Here is a 25,142-nt window from a genome sequence, read left to right as displayed (position 1 = left end):
CATAGCTGGCATTGATGCCAACATTCTCCCTCATCCCTGAAACCTTCCCTGACCTGTAGCCCTCAGACGAGCTGGCCTTTCCTTTTGGCTACCATCACAGCTTTTATTCAACTGTTAATTGAGTTACAACTATGTGCAAGGTTCTGTGCTAGGCACTGAGGATGCATGTGAACAAGAAGTCCAGATAGCACTGGTCTCATGGAATTTATAATCTGGTGGGGAACACAGCTGTTAAACAAATAGTCAAAAATAATTATACATAATTACACATTGCAGTAAGTGCTAAGAAGGAAAAGTGGAGGACTAAATAAATATCTGTCAATAAGAAAATGGAAAAATACATTTTTATTCAGGTATCCCTTGCTATTTGACCTCTTACTCTCCCAGTATTTGTTCTAATGATTTGCAAAAATTCTACTAGTAGAAAACTCGACATGAAGAATCTGTAGGTGCGTACCAGCATGAATCTGGGTACAAGGTACAAGGATGCGGACTGAGCTGCAGTCGTAACTCATCTCTTCTCTGGATAGGATAGGATCATGCCTCATACTTATGTCATTTAAACTTATTTGGTACATAATTGTTACTATCTTTCCCTGATTATTAAGCAAAAATGTCTTCTTTGAAAGTGGGAAAACCTGAGAAGAAAATAGATGAGCACGAAAGGCTCAGAAAAGCCCTTACATTAGAAGAAAATGTGGAAGTAATAAAGCTCATTGAAAGGGCTGGTTTTGTGAAAAAAATGTAAGCTTGGCCAGGCACACATCCTCCTCTATCACATCACGTACAGGAACTGCTCTATGTGTGAAAGAACAGAAAAAGCTCAATGAAGTAATCTGTGTTTTAAATACGTTAGAACTTTCTGCAGCGATGGAAATATTCTATATCTGCTGTCCAATACAATAGCCTCTAGACCCATGTGGCTACTGAGCATTTGAAATGTGTCTAGTGCAACTGAGGACCTGAATTTTTAACTTTTAATTAATATACATTTAAACTTAAATAGCCTCATGTGGCTAGTAGATACCATATTGGACTACATAGCTTTACATTGTGCAGAAATCCTTGGTTATTATTAATAGTTTTAAAGATTTTAATAATATTTGTGGGAAATAAGTTGAAGTTTTCGGATGAGCGGGGAACATATTATTTTCCCCAACTAAAATTCTATAATATGAGCTTTTATTATCCACACATTTGCTACTAGGAATGGTCTATGTTCTGATATAAGGGTTGGCTGTACATTTATATAGTGGACTACTATGCAACAGAGAAAAATGAATGAACCAGAGCAACACACAGCAACAAAACTAAATCTCACAAGCATTATTTGACTGGAAAAAGTATATAGAAGGATACATACAGTATAATACTATGAACAAAAAGTTTTAAAACATTCACAATAATACTAAACTCATGTAGAAAGCATATGAGGACATGAATGGGAATGACAAACAATGCAGAGGTCACCTCTGAGGGGAGGGAGGAGATGAGATTGCAGGGGACACACTGATAGCCCTTGTTTCTCTTTTGACTTTCCAACTCCCCTGCACGCTCTGCAAAGACAGAGGGTGAGCCGGGCTAACACAGATAGGAAGCACCTTTTCACAGAAGCCTTCTCTGTCTCCTTCCCCAGCTGACAAAACCCAGGGCCTCCTCTGGGCTCCCATGGCCCCAAGTGTTGGCCTCTGACACCTCATCACTCCAGCTTGATGTTGTCTCTCTTTACGTCTCTTCCTCAACAGCAGAGATGTTCTTACAGGGCAGGCACGGTGTCTACTGTTCACCAGCCCTATTTTCCCCACACTTGGCACAGCACTCTAAATATCTAACTAAATGAAGGCATGAATATAGGTTTCTTTGGGGATTTAGAGTTATTATTATCATTCATTTATTCTTTGATCCTTGCTATGTGCCCAGGCATGGTTGGGCCACTAGAGATACAAAGATGAAATATCCATGGCTAGTGCCCTTAAGAAGTATCTGGTGTGGAGAGAGGATAAACCAGGATGGGCTTTGGGATACAGAGACATGCACTGAGGCGTAGGAGCCCAGAGGGGTCCTGACCTAGAGGGATCCTGGCTCAGCCTGGGGGCAAGGGGCACAGAGAAGGTCAGAGTGCAAGTGTGTCTTAAGCTAAGTATTCAAGATCTAGAGTTCTGAGTAGAATTGGGGGATGGTGTTCCTGGGAGGGCGGCAGCATGCAAAGACCTGGAAGTGAGAGGGAACATGGTAGATTCTGGAAAACTTGTGAAGCTCAAGCCTACTGGAGAGTCCAGTGAAGAGAACAGTGGGACATGACAAGGCTGAAGAGGGTCAGGAACCAGGTTTTGCAGAGCCTTGAATAATAGGTTGGGAAGCTTGATTTATCCTAAAGGTGATGGGAGCTATGGAAGGGGTTAGACAGGGAAGGGACATAATCAGAGTTGTGTCTTAGATCACTTGTCATGGCTGCTGTCTGGAGGGCCAGAAGAGGAGGCAGGGACCAGTAATGAGGCTGGGTCAGTAGTCAGGCAAGTGGTGGCCAAGGCGTTGGGGATGAAGGAGGGGGATAAATGAGGAGCTGACTAAGAAGGTGGGTTGTGGGGCTTTTTAGGAAGTAGACTCAATAGGACTTAGGCAGATTGGATGTGAATGTGAGGGAGACAGAGAGGTATCTTGGTTTGGGTTCCCCTAGAAGCTGACCCTGAAAGAAGGATTCAGGTGCAAGTAGTTAATTTCTGAGATGATCCTAGGAAGCATCAGTAGGGGGCTGGGGAAGTGAGACAAGAAAAAGAAGTAAGGCTATTCAGGGTGGTCAATAGAGTATTACTAGGGGTCATCCCCATTGGGAACTTCTAAGAGATAGCACAAAGCATTTATCTACCAATTCCAGCCATCATTGGTTAAAGACTTGTTCCCAAACCTCTGGCACTTCTGGTCAAATGTGCTCCAAACATCTGAGAAAGGCCCTTGGCAGAGTCCCAGAACTCTCACTGAGAAACTATAGGGGTGTAAGGAATAGTGAGTGCTGATGGTAATGTTCAGGAACCTGCTCCAGCAGCAGCTGGAGGGGGAAAGGAACTTCAGTTACTTCTAATAGGCTGAGCCCAGGTTCTCCAAGATGGGTGGAGGAGGGGAATATGTGTTAGAGTTGGGCGAGTGGGGGTTTGGCTGTGGCCCTGACTGCCAGTGTTTTCCCCTCAGCCCTCAGCCTTTCTTGCCTGGTCAATCCACTGTCCCCAGGCCCTCTGGGGTATGCAGAGCCTCACCTGCGCTTCAGCCCCTAGAAATGCCTTTTCTGAATAGCATAGCCCAGTGGTTTGATCCCTGTGCCCATAGCAAGGCAGAGAAACTTGGCAGCTCTTTAATAAAATCAGATCTCATCACCCAGAGTTGGCAGTGGGTTGGAGATACAGATTTGGAACTTACTAGCTTAATGTTTAGTTCTCTAGGTCAGTGGTCCCCAACTTTTTGGCACCCAGGGACCGGTGCTCCTATGAGAATCTAATGCCTGATGATCTGAGGTGGAGCCGAGGTGGTGATGCTAGCACTGGGGAGCGGCTGCAAATACAGATGAAGCTTCCCTAGCTCACCCGCCACTCACCTCCTGCTGTGCAGCCCAGTTCTTAACAGGCCATGGACTGGTACTGGTCCATGGCCTGGGTGTTGGCGATCCCTGGTCTAGGTTTCCGGGTGGGTGAGGTTGCTTTAGGGGAGAAGAAAAAGAAAGAAAAGGGTTTAGGCTGGACCCATCAGTTAAGGGAGGAAAGAAGAGATGACTGGGGATGGGACTGAGGAGGAGCAGCCAGAGCAGTAAGATGTGCAGCAGACCAGTGTCACTGAGGCCAAGGGAAGATGGGCTTGGGAGGGCGAGGGAGAGGAATGCAGGCTCAAAGCTGGCCCCAGGAGAGTTTAATGGAACCCTCCATTAAACCATGTCTGGCAGCAAACTTGCTTCTTCCTCTTCCTCTTCCTTCTCCTCCCTGTCCCAGCCTCGACCTATGGCCTCAGAAACCTCAGCAGTTGGCAGGTGTCCAGTGAGAGCAATAGCTGGACGAGCTATGTCTGGAATTTCTAATGACTCCTGAGATTTCCCTTGCCCCTGTCAGCCTCCAGCCTTGATGTGCCTGCTGCCTCCTCTTGAGGTTATGCTGCTCTTTCAGCCCCAGCCATGACCCCAGGACTCTCCAACCCCTTTCCTGAGGCCCAGGAGTTTCATGTTGTTCCTGTCTGCTCTGTCAGTCCAGCAGCCATGGCCGGCTCATGTTCTAAATAGGGGCACTGCTTCCAGGAGTTTTCCCTTTCACATTCCCACCACATTCCAGCTGCTCAACCAAGTGTTAATTCACAAATTCATGACCCAGGAATTTCTGCCCTGGCATCTCTTCCTCAGGGCTTGAATTCCTCGCCTGCCTCCATGTACATTGATGGGAAATGTGGGTAAGTCATTGCCCATTTCTGGATCTCTGTTTCCTTAACTACAAAACTGGATTGGCCATCCTCGCCCGGCCTCCTTCCCATGGCTGGATCTGAGTGTTCAGATCTCGTAAATTCTACTATTTACACATGTTTCTTTCCATATCTTCTTAATGAGTCCTGTTTATCCTTGCAAGCTCTGCTAATAAAACAGGCTACCATTTATTTCAGGTGTGCTAGGAGCCAGCATTATGCTAAGTATTTTGCATGCATTATCCTGCTTCATTTGCACATGGAGTCTGAGTAAATACTCTGATTATTGCCATTTTACAAAGGAGGAAAGGGAGGCTCAGGTAGACTACATGACTTGCTTTAGTTTACATATCCAGGAAATGTCAGCCAGAACTAGAATTCAGGACTGCTGAGGCAAGATTTAGGTCTTTCTCTTTTCAGCTCAGCTCCTTCCTATCAGACCATGCCCGCTGGAGCTGCTCCTGATTTAGAAGTTAACGTGCATTAGTAGCAGCATAGTGCCTGTGGGAAAGCAGAGACCTCCACAGAGGTCTGCTGCTTAAACTACCTCTGGAGACTCATTGGCCTCTGCCTACTGCAGGGGGACTGAGGGGTAACAAAATCAAGTGAAGCAAGAAGCCAAATAACAGGAGAGTTGAATCTCAAAATCAGGGGGCATATCTTTCACTTGGTACCAACAGATTCCTGTCCTTTTTAAATCAGACTTGTTGACTCCGAGGTACAGCCTGACATTATTGTTTTTTAAATTGTTAAACTTCGTAATGAATAGAGAGCTGATATTTTCATTCATTTCAGCTCTTTAAGAAATCAACAAGTCAATATCCAAAGATTGGAACTGACCTAAATGTCTATTCATAAGGAACTGGTTAAATGAACTATGGCTGTAAACAGAACAAGTAAACTTTTTATATACTGGTGTGGAAAGGCCTTCAGAAAATCTGCAGAAAAAACCTAGAAGTATGTGTATAAGTATGCAGCCTTTTGTGTAAAAGGAAGAAAAAAACAATACACAGCTTTTAGAGCTTGTATATGCATACAGTTATCTGAAAAGATAAAGAAACCATGAATGGTGGTTACTTAATAGAATCAATGAAATTTTTTCAATATTTTTTTTTGTTTGAAGCAAGCGAATGTATTATTTACTTGAAAATTAAATAGAAAATAAATACATCACTTTTTTCCGGCTTTATCGAAATATAATAGACAATTAGTTGCTCATATTTACATTGTACAATTTGATGAGTTTTTTCAATTATAGTTGGCATACAACAATATATTAGTTTCAGTTGTACAACATAATGATTAGAGCTCAAGTGATCACCCCACTAAATCTAGTACCCTTCTTCTCCCTTACATGTTTTTTACAACATTATTGACTTTTTTCCTTATGCTACACTTTATATCTCCATGACTATTTTGTAACTATCCATTTGTATTTCTTAATCCTTTCTCTCTTTTTCACCACCCTCCCAAACCCCCTCCTGTCTAGTAGCCCTCAAAATATTCTCTGTATCTATGAGTTTGTTTCCATTTTCGTTGTTACTGTTGTTTATTTTGTTCTTTAGACTCCCCACACGTGTGTGAAATCATGTGATATTTGTCTTTACCTGACTTACTTCACTTGGCGCAATACCCTGTAGGTCCATCAAGGCAATATCTTTTTGTATCCCCTTCTTTTTAGTCTGTGTGTGTCTTTTAATCTGAAGTGAGTCTCTTGTAGGCAGCATATGTAGGGGTCTTCTTTTCTTATCTATTCAGCCACTCTATTGTTTGGTTGGAGCACTTAATTCTTTTCCATTTGAGATACTTGTTGATAGGAATGCAGTTATTACCATTCTTTATTCATGTTTTTGATACATGTTTTTTCTTCTTAAAGAAGTCTCTCAAACATTTCCTGTAATACTGGCTTGGTGTCGATAAATTCCTTTAGCTTATTTTTTCGTGTCTGGGAAGCTCTTTATCTGTCCTTCAACTCTAAATGATAGCTTTGCTGGGTAAAGTAATCTTGGTTGTAGATCCTGGGTCTTCATCACGATGAATATTTTGTGCCAAGCCCTTCTGTCCTGCAAAGTTTCTTTTGAGAAATCAGCTGCCAGTCTTATGGGTGCTCCATTGTAGGTAACTAACTGCTTTTCTCTTGCTGCTTTTAAGATTCTCTCTTTGTATTTAATTTTTGGCATTTTAATTTTGATGAGTCTTGGTGTGGGCCTCTTTGGGTTCCTCTTTCTTGGGACTCTCTGAGCTTCCTGGGGTTGTATGTCTATTTCTTTCACCAGATTAGGGAAGTTTTCCATCATTATTTCTTCAAACAGCTCTTCAACTTCTTGTTCTCTCTCTCTTCTTTCAGGCACCCCTATTACACGAATGTTATTATACTCAATTTTGTCCTAAAGACTCCTTTAATTATTATTATATTCTTGGCTTCTTTTTTCTTGACATTCTGATTGGGTGTTCTTGGCTTCCCTATCCTCTATATTGGTGGTTCGATCTTGTTCTTCATCCACGCTGTTGATTCCCTCTAATATACCCTTCATCTCAGATAATGTGTTCTTCCTTTCTAACTGGTTCCCTTTTATAATTTCCATTTCCAATTTTATGTTTTTTTTAATCTCTTTGTTAAAGTTCTCACTGAGTTCATCTACTCTTCCCCTAAGTTCATTGAGCATCTTTATAACCAGTGTTTTGAACTCCGTATCTGTTAGATTACTTGACTCCATTATTCCTAGATCTCTGTTCTGTTCGCTCTTGTGGTTTCTGCTTTTTTGTCTTCCCATTTTGGTTGCCTTTCTGTTTCTATGTACTAAGCAAAGCTCCTAAGTCTCCCGGTCTTATTAGCATGGCTTTGTGTAGTAGGTGTCCAGAGGCACAGTCCTGAGAGGGGTTCAGCTGCAGGCCAATTTTAGCCCCAGCCTGTGTCCTTCTGGGGCCACCTGTTAAGATTCAGCAAGCAATCCAGAGATGCTGTGCTTATAGTTGCCTCAAGAGGCCACACCAGAAACTGTGGTCAGCTGCCACCAGTGTGAGTCTTGGAGTTGGCTCAGCAAGGAGCTCTGGATTCGAGGAGGACACAACTGGATGTGGCTTGGGTGAGGCCACGAGTTGGAGGAGGTGGAATTTCAGGGAATCCTCTGGGCAGAGCAACCTCTGTTATCCAGTTTAAGGATGTTTCAGCTATGGCGGTGCTGAGTTTTTGCACAGTGGGAGGCAGGAGGGCTCAACAGAGGAACAATGGATACTGACATCACTTCTGCTTGAGAGAGAGCCTCACCTTGCGCCCTTGCTCTGACACTCAGTGTCCCCCTGTAAATCCATGGTGGCCCCCTGTTTCAGCAGTCGACCCAGCGCTGGTGCTCAGAGCAAGCTGGTCCATTACCGTGAAAGTCCAGTTGTGGACATGGCCCCTTTAAGAGACTGCTGCTGTGGTAGCCTCTGTTCTACTCAGCTGCTAGGGACCAGGCATCTTTATGTCTCTGCGCCCTCCTACCTTCTACTATTGCAGGGTAATTTCTTATTTCTCTCCCTAGTTGTAGTGCTTCTATTCTTCTAGATCCCAGGTAACTTTGCTTGCTATTTGCTCTGTGTTTCTGTCACAACTCTGATTTGGTCGCAAGAGGGATGAACAAAGCCTCTATCATCTATGCCATTTTTTCGTCATCCACATCACTTCCTTAAATAAAGATGTCACATTTAATAAAATTGTCCCAAATGCTGGGGCTTGATAGTGTCCCAATATTGAGAAAAATTGAAATTTTTATAAACGAAAATTTTTATAAATAAAAATTTACATAAGAAATTACCATTTTCTAAGGAGTTTTGCATAAATTAACATTAGTCTTCCTAAGCCTTATATAGAACAGATGATTACTCCCATTTTTCGGAGGAGTAAACTGAGGCTCACAGAGGTCAATGGTTTTGTTTGAGGTCACCCAATCTGTAAGGAAAGGAACTGGAACTGGACATTAGTGGCCTGGTAACAGGAATAATAGAAATGCAGAACAAAGCCCACGTTTTCACCTGTCAGAGGGCCAATCACTCATAAAAAGGGGGGTAATATTTTTGTCCCCTTAAGTGTTTAAAAATTAACTTAGGTGATGTATATAAAATTCTTAGCACTGTGCCTAGCACAGAGCAAATAATCAAAATATTTCTTTAACTATTGAAGTGTTTTATTTAAATAACAGAACAAGACTTACAATTCAACCAATATTTCTTGAACTTTTTATATGTCTGCCACATAAACTAAGAAGGGGAGAAGCATTGTAGAATTAAAGGAAGTGTTGGAAATAATCTTTTCTCGGAAGATGCTTATGGTCTCATTGGTGAGACAAAATTTAAGTAGACACACATCTCTTTTCTAGGAATACATTTTATTATTGTCAGTATTCAGCTAATTTTTCCCACTAAACTTCACTGTAAAATTAAAAACCAGATGAATTATTTATCTAATTTTATGTGCAGTGGTTTTTATACGACAAATGACAAAATTTGCAGTCAGAATATTTGATGCCATTTTGGATAGTGTTATGTGCAAATTTTATACTATCAACTACTTTCCACCTGAGGTCCTGAGTACATATCTAGTTCTCTGATCATCTTATATGAATGCTGTTTTTGGCATTCATGCTGCAAAAAATGGTGGTGTTGTCATGTGTTATTTTCATTATCTCAGGTGTTATTGCATTGGCTTATACTGTGCTCATTTTGGGCTTCTGGCAGATGAGAAAAGTACTAACAGAGTAATGCTGTACTTCACTGAAAATCATCATATAAGAAACAACTGAGTTGTTCTTTCTGATTAATTTTTACCTCCAAAGTTTGAGAATAAGGAGATATGATTTACTGACTTCCTTCTCTCTTTTGGAGAGGGCCACAGATGTCCTTACTCACCAGGGAGTTTGGTGTGTACCAAAATACCTTCACCTGCCATCACTTGAGATTATGGCTGGTGGAAGCTTTTAGATGTTGCCCCTCTTGGAAACGAACAAGAAAGTCCAGAAGAACAAAAACGAGGGTGGCTAGGATAATAGACCAAGATCAGAAGGGTTTAGGTCCACCACAGATTGGAAGAGAGGCATTTCACTGGAATCCTGCTGACTCTTCCAGGAAAAGAACTGACAAGAAAGAAAATCCTTCCAAAGTATTTGGCACTTCTAAGTTTAGGCAAGCAAGCTACAGTATTCAACTTTTCTCCAGGTAACTTATAGACTTATAGTATATGTCCAGGATTTGGAAAAGAGCAAGAGATGGAAGGGTGCCAGACAGCAATGAAAAAATGTCCAGGTCCCTTGTAGAAACAACAAAATTTAGTCAAACTCATCTCTATGGTGTGCAGAAGATGAGAAAGCAAAGGATGAGCCAAGATCACCTATGAGGATAGTGATGAAAAGAGTCTGAATGTTCCTCTATCTATAGGATGAACACAGGAACAAAATCTCACCATGAAAGAACATCAATAAATAAAAATTTGGATCCCTTTACATTATCACTGCTTTCCTGGATTTTAACCAGCATTTTTCTTTTTCCTCAGGCTTTAAATGGGGAGTTCAGCATGGACCCCACACTGGAAAAGAAAACTTACCAGTTCATAGACCCTGGAGAAGAATGTTTAAGATATATCAATACTATTGTAGGTGCTGAAGGGTTTTGATTTGCCTCAAGCAGATTAAATGGAAATGAAAGAAATTGAGACTGGACTGTGTACTGTGAGATGAATGCCCAACACAATGAAGATCACCACCTCAGCAACCCAGGTACCGGTATAAAGCGTTTAGAGGACCAAGAAATTATCGTACAGGCAATGACTGATGATACTGCCTCTGCAGAAGGTTGGCCTAAGCGTGTCCCCTGTGTGGACAGTGGCTCCAAGTTTACTAGTCCCACACACACACACACACACGCATTACACACACACGCTATTACACACACACACGGCATTGGCTTACACACACAACTTCAACACCAAACATACAAGCACTGTAATAAATCTAACCAAAAGTAACTTCACAGGGTGATCTGATCGTAAATTCCTAACCGGGCAGGTCATGGTGGGTAGTCATGACCCAGGCCTATAACTTCTTCAGCAAAAGGTTTATCTTTGCCTTAAACAAGCCCTGCCCATCATTTTTCATGCATTTAACACACTTTTGAAAAACCCCTGAGAAGAATAACCACCCTCAAAAGAACACATAATCTTAACTATCCTGTAATCCAATCTCCACTTTGCTTTCTCCCACCGTAGTGTAATCTTCCTCACATTCCCTCCTTAATTTGAAATTCATAAAAGAAACTGCAAAACTGTCATTCTTTAGGAGTGTTTGAGATCTTGTTTCCTGGCATTGTCATCAGTTTGGCTCAGATAAACTCAGAAAAATTCTCTACAGGTTTGGACAGTTCTTACATGACACACCTGACAAGATGTGGCCTTATACAATGATGGCTTACATAAGCTTACAAAGCAATCCTAAGCCATTAATAGCAACACATAGAATTTAGAGATGACAATAAAGAGATAGAAGATCAGTTGAGTCATGCAATTAACAGAGGAGACGATGTTCTTTGATACAAAGTTCATCAATATTTCCGAAAACAGAAATCTGTGAAACACTGGTTAAAAAGAAAATAGAGCATGGGAGTGTGAAGGTGAGAATTTAGAACAATTAGAGTGATGAGGGCCAGGTTCCCCACCATGATGACAACTTATTAAACCAGCAAGGGTAAATTCAGTCATGAGAAGGAATTTCAATGAGGCATTACCATGTGGGGAGAGATGTACAAAGTACATGCAGCTGTAATGGACTGGATGGTTCTCACGAGTGCCTCTGCGTGGTGGATATATCAGTCTGCTGGGGCTGTCCTAACAAAGTACCATGGACTGGGGGTTTAAACAACAGAAATTTATTTTCTTACAGTTTCGGAGGCTAGAAGTCCAAGATCACAGCGACAGCAGGATTGATTGCTTCTGAGGGCCATGAGAGATAGATTGTTCCAGGCCTATTTCCTTGGCTTGTAGATGGTGGTCTTCTTCTTGTGTCTTTATATCGTGCCTGTGTCTAAATTTCCTCTTATAAGAACACCAGCAATACTAGATTAGGGCCCACCCCAGTAACCCCATTTTAACTCAATTACCTTCTTAAAGACCTTGCTCCAAACAAGGTTACATTCTGAGGTATTGGGTATTAGGACTTCAAAATATGAATTTGAGAAGAGAACACAATTCAGCTTATAACAGGGAAGAAAAGAAAATATGATCCAGTCTCTTCTCTGTTTCAGATTTATTCCCTGTTTCCCTTTGAGATAGTGGCTTCTGAGCACTTAGGGAGTTGGGGCCTTACACCTTTGTAGTGATGAAGGGAGATGGGATCTCGGCTTCACCTCTCGTTCCTATGTCTACTCCTCTGCCATTTTTTCCCCATTTGTTTATGAAGAAACCAGATCATTTATCCTATAAAAATTCTCAAATTCTGGACCTAGCAAATTGTATCCCCGTGTTGTTATTTAACATGTTCTTCTGTACCTTGTATTTCCTAAAAACTGGTAGTTAAATCTGGAGGTTTGATCAGATTCAGGTTTATTTATTTATTTATTTTTGGCAAGAATTCATAAGTGGTAGTGTGCGCTTCCTTTCGTTAGGCAAAATAATTCTTGGCACTTAACATGATGACACCAACTTACGAAGCAAGCAGACTGCTAGTTCACCCCTGGAGGGGTGGGCCTCTATCACCTGAAAGAAATATTTTTGCATAGGTATGTGGGCCCTTTAAGTTGTTCACTGCTTTGGATTATACAGTTCTTAACAAGCACATACAGGGTGGCTGCAAGCTACTTGTATTAAGCAGACATCACTTAGCTATGTATAACAAAGTCCATCTGCTTTTGGGTGCAGAATTCTATTATCTTGTTGCCACCAGAGTAGCTGCTTCTGTCCATAAATTTCCTTAATAAACTCTTGATGTAACTCTGGCATGTCAGTCTCTTTCCTTGGTTTCTCAGCCCCAGAGAAATCTTTCCAACATTTTTTTTGCACCACATCAGCGAGACACAATTTCTAGTTCTTTCTTGTGATATTAATTTTGGTCAGTGGGTTGGGTATTAGGAGACTATTATATCCACTAACAGCCATTGATGATCACTGCCTAGACCTGTTCAATGGAAATATGATTAAGGCACAGGTGTAATTTAAAACTGTCAAGTAACCACATTTAAAAAGTAATCATAAATAAATAAAATTTAGTAATATAATTTATTTAACCCATTATATCCAAAATATTATCATTTCAACATATAACCAATATGAAAAATTAATGATATTTTGCAATCTTTTCTTTTGTACCAAGTCTTTGAAATCGAGTGTGTATTTTATGCTTACAACATGAGTCAATTTAGACAAGCCACATTTCTTTTTTTCTCAGCAAGTATTCTTTTATTGAGATATAATTGACATATAACATTGAGTAGGTTTGAAGTGTACACTGTTGGTTTGACACATTTATATATTACTATAGTACATCAAACATCTTTGTCACATCACATAATTGTAATTTCTTTTTTATAACGAAAGCATTATTGATTCATTATATATGGACATGCTATCTCATCTCTGTGTTCAATGCTATGAAACAGAATTACATGGAAGGTTATGAAAAACTTTGAGTCATTTGGGGATGTTAATGAAGGATGAGTTGGAGTTGATTAGGCTGCAAGAAGGGCGATTTAGAGCAGAAAGCATTATACATAAAGGTCCTGCAGCAGGAGAGAGGACAGAAAACCTGAAAGACGGCAGGCTGAAGAGACTAAAGCCGCTTAAGGGGATGTGTTGGTTGTAGATGGAACTGGACATGTGGCTAGGGACTGGACCTAAGAAGGACTTGACCAAATGTTAGATTATTCTTTTTTGATCATAGAGCAATGGATATCGGGGTCCTGTTATCATCACCCTGGGTGTCTCTGCTCTAAAGTAAAAGAACTCATTTAGTTAATATATATTTGATAGATACGCAGTATGTGTCAAGTGTGGTTCTAGGCACTGAGGACAGAGCAGTGAAAGAAAAAAAAAATCTGTGTGCTTAAGGAGCTTGAACTTTATTTCTTTTTATCTATCTATCTATCTATCTATCTATCTATCTATTTATTTATTTTAACATTTTGGAGCTTGAACTTTAGTGGATTCCTATGCAGGACTGAGACTATAATATAGAACAGTATTTGTCAACATTTTTTTCCCCATTAGTTCTCCCTCTGCCCCCAAAGAGCCCTTTAGACATTTTTTACCTAATTGCCTCCCTTTATGAAATTTTAATACTATAGATATGCTGTATATCTGTTTAGATACTGTATGTATATCTGTATTTTATACATAAAATGAGTAATATATTTAGCCTCCAACTCAATTCTCACATCACTTGCATTGAGAATGCACGCTGTTCATGTACAGACTACTATCTAAAAATAAATTTCTATTTTAAGAATAGCCAGCCAGGCCTTATCTATGGTGTGACTTGGCAAATACCAATTCTTCGCATTTGTCACTGTCTTGATTAAAAATGATAAATTAGTAATGTTTGTGTTAGCTTACTGCCATTACCAGTTTGTTTTCTTGAACTATTTCCACATTCTGCCTATTAGATGAGCCACCTTTCAAGTGCTCAGTAACCACTCATGATATGATTATAAATACTTTTAAGATTTCTATATATTTATTTTTCTATGTCCTTATATAGACATACGGTGAAGCAATTATTAATTCCAGGAAAAATAAAAAGTTATGTAAGAAAGAAAATGTAATAATAGAGTTACTGCAAACAATACCTTCATAAAATGTAAGTCATAAAAATGTAAGCACTGAATATTGATTTACCCAAAAATTACAATGGGAGGATGAGGGAAGAGAACTAAATCCTCATCTTTCATAGAGGATATCAGTAGATTATGTCTAAAGTGGAAGTAATCATTTTTTTTTAATAGTCTAGATTCGTTACTGCCAGGAAAGTTTTCTTTTTCTCCAGTAGAGTTTAGATTTCTATTTCATTTCCATTGAATTAATTTAACACTTACTTTTCTCCTCTCCCTGCCTCCCAACAGCCCCCTCCTCAGCTTCTCTGTGAGGTGTAACTAGGGGAAAGGAAAAGTCTTTTTCCTTAAGTGGCCTTGTGATTTAAATGCTCTTTGGATGTCCCTCTTCCCTGAAAACCCCACATTGGAACACATTCTCTGTTGGAGGCAGGCCCTCCAGCAAGGAATCTTTCTCTAGCACATGTATGAGTTGTCTGCCCAGGGAGATGAGCCGACTGAAGGCAGGGATGGTAATCAGCAAGGTTCACTCACCAAGGAGAGGATTTTGAGCCTTGGAGGAGGAGGAGACATTTATTAGGTGAGCAATGCAGGGGTGCGGTCACTGCAGACAGAGAAGCAGCACCGTCAGAGGCAAGATGCCTGGCATGGATCCTGCAGTGCACCAAGGGCCTGCAGTTGCTCCTCAGAGATGCTGTGTAGCTGCTCTGACTTTTCTGGCAGGCCAAGACATAGGGCCATTTCCTAATCTATTTAATAATAGGCAACACTCTGGCGTCTGCTCGGTTCAGCCTATGGTCTTGGAACAAATGGACCCAATTAAAAGGCCATCATAGGGGAATTCAGGGGAAGAGGAAAAATCAAATCAATGCCCAGCTGCCCTGGGGCTGGTTTGTGACCTGCTGCAGCAGAACCTTTTCTCCCACTCGGCCCTCTCCTCTCCCAGACACTGCAGTAGACTGGGGACCTTCCTGCCACCTCTCCTCCATCCTCTACTCCTTTACCCCACCTACTGATCAGCTGCGTGGCATCTCACTAGACCTTCTCTGGATCTGTTTTATTGTCTGACAGAACTTACAGGAAAAACCTATAAGGAATCCTATTGGCTATTCCTTCAAAATACATCTGGTGTCAATCCATTTCTTCACACCTTGTGGGGGCAGAAAAACAATTTTCCTTCCACCTTTCTAAGTTCTTTTGGCTGGACTAATAATCAAATTAACTAACAGGAGACAATGACAAAATTTGTCATGTATGTACACACAGGGTTTCCATAAGAGTATGAGACCAGAAGACACATTGGGCAGTTGGAGCTTATGTGCCATTCTGGAATAAGGAAGGAGAGTGAAGCAGAGGTCTGGGATTTCAAAGGGAAAGTAGGCAATTCATAGGTAGATGAGAAGAAGCAAACAAACATGTGGTAAACAGATTCTTGCTAGGCCACCCAAACAATGTGACAGAAGGGAGTCTAATGCTTGTTTGGATCCTCCCTGTCTGCCATTTAATTAATATATGCTAAGATAAATATGCTAACGATCCCTTCCCGAAGCAGGTTTTCCTACCTCATTTCCTTTAGGTAGGTAAAGAGGGAGGGTCAAAGGTTCTTTCTGTGCCTTTTGTTTCTTAATAACCATATCCCCCCAAACATATTTTGGGGTGGCAAACTCTGCTTTCCCTCAACTGCCGAATCCTCATGATCTCTCTCCTGGATTCCTTCATTAACTCTACTCCCTGATCTTGCTGTTCTTCTTGTCTCAATGTGGTTTATTCACAACCCAGAAGTCAGACTGATCTTTTAAAATGTAAGTCAGATCGCATCTCTGCCATGGATCTCCACCTCACTTAATATCCTACTGGATTTCCTTGATCCATGGCCTCTGCGTCTCCTGTCTCTAACCCGAGCCACGGGACTCCTCACACTGGCAGCCAGACCTTTATGTTTTCCGTTCCCTCTGTCTGGATGTCTCTTCCCGCAGAGAGCCCTTCAAGTCTGCTCAAATGCCCTCTTTTGGCCTCTCCTAAGTTTTCACCTGACCATCCTATTGAAAAGTGCAAACTCCCTGCCCTTTCAGTCCCTCTTCTTGCTGTGCTGTTCTCCCCACAGCATTCGTTGCCTTTTAACAGACCACGTACTTTACATTTTATGTCTGTTGCTTTTTGTTTCTCTTACCCCACTAGAATGTTAGCTCCACAATGGAGTCTTTTTTTCCTTTTTTTTCTTCTTCTTTTTTTTTTATTCACTGATGATTTCCAAGTACTTAGAGTAGTACCTGGCACATAGTAGGCTCTTAGTGAATATTTTTTTGAATAAATAAATGAATGAATCAATAATAATAAAGTTCTTGACTCAAAGGTCCATTGTGAAACTTACATGAAATAATTTATTTGACTTGCTTTTCAAAGGGAAGGAATAAATATAATGAATACCCACTGGTATCCTGCAAAACAGTTTACACAGTTTATTTCATTTATTCTTAACTATGAACCTAATTAATGTTTTTATTCAACAAGTAATTTTTGTGCACCTGCTATGCGCCAGGCACTGTTCTTGGCACTGGGGATAAAGTTGTGACTAAAATAGACAAAAACCCCGGTCTTCTGAGAGCTTTTATCCTGGCAGGAAGAGACAGAGAGTACAAATAAAATATGAAGTGAGTATGTTTATTGCTTTTGTCATGATGAGGAAACTGAAGCGCCCAAGGCCATCTGATTAATGAGTTTTAGAGCCGAGATTCAAGCTTAAGTCTGTCTGACTCAAAGCGTTATGTGTCTCTATGCCTTTGAGTGGAGACATTTGGGTTCAGATGGAGTAAAAGCTTTGTGGAGGGGATGTGCAGGTGTAGAGTGAGGAGGTAAGGGTGGGGCCCCAGGGCTGGCTGAGACTTCCCCCCTCACCTTTGTGTTTCCCACTCCACTCCAAGCGCCCAGCACTTGGACCTCCCTTCCACATGACTGTGAGTCAGACACATTTCCCCTACTGATACGTTGGGGAGATCAAAATTAAAGGCATCTTGCCGGTGGTGGGTGAATCCTAACTTCTGCCCAGACGCAATCACAGGAGGTGTTGGTAGGACCAGCCAAATGAGCTTGGTCACCCCTCCCAAGGGATGGAGTCCTATTTTGGAGGCTACCATGTGAGGAGGCAAGGACTCAGAGGGACATACAGAGGGCAGGACCTCTAGGGACATACAGAGGGCAGGACCTCTGGTGGGGATGGAGGCACTGGAGTAGGGCAGGGGAAGGAGCTGGGGCGGGGCAAGCCTGGAGAAGGTTCCACTTGGGGTCATGGTCATACTCTCCCATACCTGCCCTGAGCTGAGGGCAGAGATGCTGTGTGCCCCTAAGGCTGAGCTGGGGAGACAGGGCTCCTGTGAGGGGGGCTCTCCCACAGATAAAGGGGTTGCCTAAGAAGGAGTGATCCCTCCATTCTTGGAGGTGGAGGAGAAGGTAAAACTGATATCAGGGCATTAAGGGGTACTGAGGGGACTCTTGAAATAGGGGAGATAGACCTTGTCAGAGGGCTCCCAGCCTTGAGAGAGGGGCTGGCCCTCAGGGCCTGGAATCCAGCCCTAGATCGGCAGGCCCTTTGGGAGGGTCACTCTAGTCTCTCTCCCCAACCATTCAGCTATGTCCTCAGACCCAGGGCTTGGGTGTCTTCTTGGCTGCTAGTTGAGGTGGGGGACGCCATCTGGGGCCTCCTTAAAGGTAAGCAGGAAGTCGAAAGGACATTCAAGGCCAAAGGACATCATCGGGCTGTAATCAGGGAACCTCGTCCTGGAAAAACTAGAGAGGGCAAAGTGAGTGCCTTTGAAACTCCAAGCTGGAAAGACTGGGCCTGGAAGGGGCAGAACCCAGAGGATGGAGCAGCCATGTCTGCCCTTTAGTTTTTCATTTACAGAGCCAGCAGCTGGACATGGCGTGCTCCTCTGAGGGAATAAAATACCTCACAATGCAGTGCGTTATCCTGGTGCCAGAGTGCACCATGGTGGGTCAGCCAGGGTTCGTGGGCTTTAGATGGGGCAGTCCCTGGGAGCCATGGGAGGAGGGAGGCCGGAATGGAGAGCTGAAATGTCACCTGCCCTCATTCACTCAGGAAGAGGCAGCAACCTCTTATCAAAGCCAGTCAGCCCATACCACTGGGAATACACCTGTAACCAACAAGGCTGAGTTTATTACTTGCTGCAGCAAAGACTCCACAATGGGGGACCCCTGGGATGTCTCCAAAAGGGAGAGTTAGGGAAGAATGCTTATAGGTTGTATGGACTGGAGTTAGTCAAAGGATGGTCTTTGGCAGTGATGGGTCAGAATTTGCAAAGCAGGGAGTTGCTGGAACAGTCTATGATCCTAAGTTGAGAACACAGGAATCTTTGCAGAGCATTTTTATTGGATCAGGTTGTCTGTGGTCTTCTCTTGGAATATGTAGGCCTAAATACAGGGGTGTTTACAAGTGTGAACTTAGCCTGTGATAGATATTAAAGCTTGGTCAAGCACTGTTACCTGTTTTGCAAGTCAGGGTATGTTTTACAAATTGTGTCTCCTGTTTCAATTCTCAGTCCTACTCCCATCTTGCACCCCACATCAACCTGTTTGCCAGCAGAGTCATTTTCTTCTCATCATTCCGCATGTGAAGGTCTGGACTCCATCCCTCATTCTGGCCTCTGCAGTCAGCTCTGGACACCAGGGGGCAGCAGGACAGCGTCCATGAACCTGGGGCCCACAGTAGAACTAAACACAGCCAGGGAAGGGCCCTGAGCCAGTCTCAAAAATAAAGGAATGAGTCTGAAGCTCTGAAGTGCCTTATTTGCTTCCTTTTGCTCCCAGGAATCCCGAGAGCAGGAAACAAAAAGGGGGAGGAAAATGGGAGGAGGGAGAGAGGGGAGCTGAGGGAAAGAAGGAAGAATGGGAAGGGAGGGAAGGAAACGGGGTCCATACAGCTGGCAGCTGGATCTTCTCCCCACTCACCATCTTTTCCTGCCGTTCCCAAGCCTGTCTACTTCTATATTCTGGTTTTAGTCTGACCTCCTGGCAGCCCCTCCCGGTCCCTCTCTGCCTCCTATAGGCTGGCCAACCACCTGTGGCCCTTCTATTCCCAGGTATCTATTTGGTGCAAGTGGGACTATACTGCCCTGCCCCCGCCCCCAATTCACACACACTGCACACACACACACACACACACACAAACACAGGGCTGTGTGACCCATGCAGCAGGCTTTTAATTTCCTCCCCCACATTTTGCGATTGCTTTGGTCACAAAGGCTGGTCTAACAGTTTAATCCCACAATGATGTGGGACTTTTCATATGGCTGCTGATTTGGAATTTGGCTCCAGGACATAAATCTGAGGACACATAGGGGTAAAATGCCCTACATTTTAAAGAAACCTGAAAACAATTGGGGTCAGATACCTTCTCAGCTTATTACCCCAACTTCTACTGCCCTCCGTGCTGACTCTACCAGCTGGGCATTGGGCTTGGGGACCTGAAGACATTTCTGAAGTTGTGAGTTCTAAACCTAATGGAAAGGAGAGAAAGAGGGACAAGAGCTTTCCTACCCACAAGGCAGGTGAGGGGTGCTCTAGGAAAATCACTCAGAGAGATTGGGGGGTATCAGTTAGAGTCTCAGCAGGGAAGATGAGGCACATTCGTGGCATTTGGAGGGCTCCACATAGAGGCAATGATGGCCATGTTGTAATGGTCAGAGAAGCAAGGACAGTAAGAGAGGGCTATGGTAGTAGGGAAGACACACTGGTCCCTTCCTTCCCCATCTTGGCCAACACTCAGAGGAGAGATGGACCCAAAGGAGGGGTGAGGAGGTCCTCTCTGCACTGGGGGAGAGGAGTAAGCAATAAATTAAGTAGGGATTGGAACTTTAAACTAGACTGAACTTTGTTGCTCAAAAGTGACTCAAAGTTTTGGAGTTTGCCAAATATGCAGTTTAAGGATGGGAAGAGGGAAATTAGACGTCATTGAGTAGAGAGTATTGATGGGAGAAAAAATAAAATAGTTGTGCTTATGTGCCTTACTACATTCCCACTGTTCAGTAAACTGGGAAAACAGGTTGTAACAGTTTCATTTTACAGATGAAGAAACTGAGCTTATGGTCACAGAGCTGGAGATGGCTGAACTGGGCCAGAACTCTGTTCCTCCTTCCTCAGCTTCCCTGCGTCCTCCCAACCGCTGTCTTTTCCCAGAGCTGCTACTTGGTAACTCTGAGTTCAGTGCAAGCTAAAACCACATTTGGTAAAAAATAGGACTGAGTTCCAAAGTCAGACCCAAGTTATGCCCCTCCTACCCACAGCACTCAGGCTTCTTGCCAGGATGCCCAACCTGGGCCTTGAAGGTAAGCTATCACTCCCCTGAGGCACAGACTTGTGCTAACGAAGACAGCCAAGGTAGTAGGAGCAACTAGAGAACCCTGGTCTCACATCCAGTCTCCATGCTGACTGCTGTGTGATCTTTGGCAAGGCACGACCCTCTCTGGGCCTTCAGTCCCTCTGAGCAGCCAAACAATCCTTGGGGTCCCTGCCAGGAGAGAAAACTGATTCAAACTGGTCATGTCTCCCAGGGGACTCAAGTGCTGTTTTATAGTGGCTTTCAGGAGTTAGATCTAGGAAGCAATGTCAAGGTAGAGAGGTGAGGATCAGGGCAGGAAGGCCCAGAGGGTAGGGGAAGGGGAGATATTTTGGGGCAGGCGTATCCCCTGATCACGCTAGACAATGGTCCAGTGCAGTCATTGTGCTGGGAGTGGAAAATCCTTTTCTGACTCCATCTCTAAGGGCTGAAAATAGTCCAGGGTGGTGCCCCTGGGGACTGGGTTTCGGGCTGATGAGTGGCTTGCCCAGCCTGGCCCATTGTTTCTGGCTGGGACAGGGCTGAGACTGAACACCTGGCTAAGCTAGAGCCAAGGCAGAGGCAAGTCCAGGAAGCCCCTACTAGAGGAAGAATAGCTGAGCCATGCTGAGTCCCATTGCAGATGCAGAAACAGAGGCCCAGATAGAAAGGATTCACCAAGTTACATGTTATGTGGTGCATCAGGACAGAGGAGGATGAGAGTTTGGCTTCTGGGGCTCCTTTCACTCCATCCTTCACCCCCCACAAGCACATATCCCTTAGGAAGGCAAGCAGATTCCTCACCCTGCAGCCCAGCCACTTCAGGCCAAGCTCTACCCTCCACCCCATAAGATACAGGACTGGCTTCATTCAAGGCACTGTGTGGTGACAATTAAGTCAATTCACCTCTCAGGTCATTTGATGCATGGAGACCCACTGCTCTCACTCTAGTCCTCAGGACGATGAGCCCAGGGGATTTGGGGAGTGCCCGGGGGAGCAGCAATTAGTACCGCCTTGATGAAGATCTAGACAGTGGGTGCCCTGATTGAGGTAGGAAGAACTGGAACATGAGAGGCAAGTTCTCCAGAGAGGGCCAGCAGATGGCCTCAGGTCACACAGCAAATGCTGCCTATTCATTGCCTACTTCGGCCCAGCTCCAGTCCAGTATTTCCACCCTGGGTCTCCAGGCTCTTGGCTGAACCATGCAGTGAGTGGCTGCAGTACCCCATGGCATGTACCTCTTGTCAGGGAGAAATGACTAAACCTGCTGCCATGGGTGGGTGGGAACTCTCTATCCCACAGGAGCTGGCTCCAGAAGCTTGCTATCAAAGATGTCTTTCTCCTTCTCCTCCCACTGTCCCTTCTCCCTGATGCCTTCCCCACAGCCAGACACTTGGATAAGGTTCTGTAGACACAGAAGCCTGTGTGCCTGAAAGCCATTCGGTGCCAGGCCGGGCAGAGGGTGCTCCCACACCTTACCCCAGGATGGGCCTGCTCCCTTCCTCCTCTACTCGGGGGAAACCTTGGCCACAGGGGACCTATGGTGCTCACTGGCTGGACACACTGTCCTTTCCTCAAATCGCTTATCCTCATGTGGTTCCATATTAAATTATGTCAACTCCATGAGGGTAGGATCTGGCTGGTTCACCTCCATATCCCCTTGGTTCAGTGCCCGGTGTGTAACTGTTTATCACATGCCAGGCACTGTTCTAAGTGCTTCCTGTGTGTTAACTTAGGTAAAACTCCCAATGCCCTACATGGGAGGTAGTGCCTCCTTTTAACAATAAGAAAATCGAGGCACTGTAAGGTTAAGTATTTTGCCCAAGATATCATGGCTGGAAAAAGTGGAGACCACACTCAAACCCAGCTGGTCTGGGTGTAGAATCTGTACTCTTAACACCATCCTTGCTATATAGCCTCTCTCATCTCAACCACATGAAGGGTTACTTATAAACCCTCCTGCCACAGGGGTTGCAAGTGGCACAGGATATTAGAAAGGGAACTAATCTGGGCATCAGATGGACCTGGACTCAATCTCGACTCACCCACTTACTGCCTATGTAACCTGGAACAAGCTGTCACTTCTCAGAGCCTGTTCCCTCGTCTACTGAAGGGGGAGAAGAATGTCTATTTCACACAGTTGCAGTGAAGACTAAATGATATAATGTTTTTGAGAAGGTCTGGCTGGTGCCTGGGCATGGGTTAGTACAGGAGTTTCCCTCCTCATTCGCCTGACTCTAAACAAATCAGACCAAATCTGCCGTGACAACGGTGGTAGCCTGACCTGGAACTATGTCTGGGGAGCATGTTGTTCAGGGCCTTTTCTAGCCTTGGAAGGTGACAGTGGGAATGTCCTCTGATGTTCCCCCCTCCCTCCTGGGCTGTGGGATACCTGTCACCCAGGGCAGAGAGATGGTGCCAAGCCCTCTGCCCTGGTTTCATGGAGCTTATCGACAACAGCTGCTGTAGGCAAGTCAGCAGGCATTTACTCTCTTCACCCTGCTCCCACACCTTTCTGCCTTGTGTCTTTGGCTTCAGTTCTGTGGCTCTGTCTATCTGGGGTGGGAAGAACTTAGGTGGTGAGGGTGATGGCAGGATTCCCACAAAGGCACTGACCTGCACTAAAAGGAGCAGCCTGAGCCCCTGGCATATGTCCAGGCGCCAGGCTGACCCACTGATTGACCTTGGGCGAGGCCCCGCCCCTCTTCAGCCTTGAGTCTGCAGCTGTGCCGAACAATCCCTGGGGTCCCTGTCAGGTGGCTGTGCCTTTTCACAGTGGCCTTCAGGAGTCATCAGCCCCAGGAAGTTATGTCAGGGTGAGGGGGTGGGAAGGTGGGGAGGGGCAGGGAGGCCCAGAGAGTAAGGAGATATTTTGAGAGCAGGCAGGTCCCCCACGTCACTGCTGGACAATGGTCTGTGGCCGGGAGTGGAAAATCCTGCTCTTACTTGGGCTGAAAATAGCACAAGGCAGCAGTGTCAGGAAACTCACCCACCAGGAGGGTGGCTTGGGCAGTCCAACTGGGGTGCAGAGGTGGGATCCTGGGCCTGGCCCTGATTCCCTTAAGGTCCCCATTCCCCATCCCTATCAGTGCCTGCCACAGGATTAGATGGTCAGTCAGTCCCCTCACCTCACCCCACTCCATCCCCTAGGTCCTGAGTCCTTAGAAATCTGTAGGCAGCTGGTTTAAGGGAGGCTTCCTAGGGCCAGACCACAGTGTTGTCTCCACGTGCCATGGAGCCCTGGGTTTTCAGGGTCTCCAGGGCAGCTGCTGGAGGGGCAGGTAGACAGGATGTGAAAGGAATGGGAACTAGGTGAACTTGGGCCTGTAGTGGTCACAGCTCCACCCCAAACCACTGATGCACACTCAAGAGTCCCCAAAGTCATAATGTATAACCCCTGCCTCTGGGTCGGAGCAGAGCTGAGGGAGTCGGAGCCCAGCATTCACACTCCTGGCCAGCACAGCATCCTATCTGGGTAGGGTGTCTCTATAAACTGGGGTGGGGTTCAGCCTGAGCAGCAGCTAGTAGAAAGGAGACGGCTCTAGCCTACAGGAAAGGCTCAAGGACAGTCTGTAAGAGGTAGTTACAAAACAAGCTCATAGGGACTCTGGTTACATTAACAGAAGTATAGAACCTAGAATGTGAGAGGTAAGCATTAAACACCACTTTGGGCAGGTCACCCACATTGCACAATGTAGACTAATCATTTGTGTTTGTGATGACTTGTGATGGGTTCCTGTCATGTGAGGGAACTGTGGAGTCAGACTCTAAATAGAGCAACCCCTGGAGGTGCCCCATTTTGCTAAGGTAGAGTGGGAAGGGTGGAGAAGTTACAGGGAGCAGTGGAAGTGTAGTGAGGAAAGAACCTTCTTTCAGGCAGAGTGGGCCCACAGGGCAAGGGCTCTTCCAGAGGGAGAGGGAGTGCGTCCTTATCCTTGAGGTTAAGAGTGGGGCCTGTCAGCTTTGCCCTATCTCTGCCCAATGGCTACTGGACCCTGCCAATCTCAGCTCCACAAACCTCCAGAGTGGTCCTGGCTGGACTCAGAACCTGTCACAGATGAGACCCATCTCCCTCACACCAAGCCCTGACCCAGCCTGGGCATTAACCATGTAGCTGCATTTTCCCAGGAGGCAGAGGACTGGGTGGGAGAAGAGTGAGTCTCTCCCATACCACTCAGTGCAAAGGAAACCTCATGATTAGGGGAAGGAAGGAGCCCTGACTTGGCCTCCTTGTGACCCAGCCTCAGCCCCATTCCTGCCTTGAGCCTGGGCACCACTTGCCCAGCCTGCTCTAGTTCCTGCACACCCTGCTCTCCTGCCCCCATGTCTTTGCCCAGGATACACCCTGCACCTGGACGTTCTTCTCTGATGAACCGCTTTTCTCAGAAGCTACAGCTCAGGAGTCCTCCCACCCCAAGAAGCCTTCCCTGTCCCCCTGGTCCACAACCTTAATGACTCAGCATTATCCAGTGGTGTGCTAGAGCAACCTGTACCTGCTGGCAAGAGCTGGTTGTTAAATTTGAAGAATTTTGCAAGAAGGTTGGTAGTCTGACACTGGCTATGGCAGGAGTATTTGTACCACAGCAATTGGCAATGC

The 25,142-nt window shown here is 44.6% G+C and overlaps 1 long non-coding RNA gene across 1 annotated transcript; it reads left to right on the top strand.

Annotated features, from left to right (window-relative positions):
• The first annotated feature begins 3,616 nt into the window (after positions 1-3,616).
• On the top strand, positions 3,617-12,109 carry LOC120590326 (uncharacterized). Its single transcript, XR_005649679.1, has 3 exons — positions 3,617-4,422; positions 9,959-10,181; positions 11,340-12,109. It is a non-coding gene; the product is annotated as an uncharacterized LOC120590326 (long non-coding RNA).
• The last annotated feature ends 13,033 nt before the right edge of the window (positions 12,110-25,142 follow it).

This window comes from Pteropus medius, unplaced genomic scaffold (assembly GCF_902729225.1).
Source record: "Pteropus medius unplaced genomic scaffold, Ma_sr-lr_union100, whole genome shotgun sequence".
Classification (NCBI taxonomy): domain Eukaryota; kingdom Metazoa; phylum Chordata; class Mammalia; order Chiroptera; family Pteropodidae; genus Pteropus; species Pteropus medius.
This window is presented reverse-complemented; position numbering and strand designations above follow the sequence as displayed.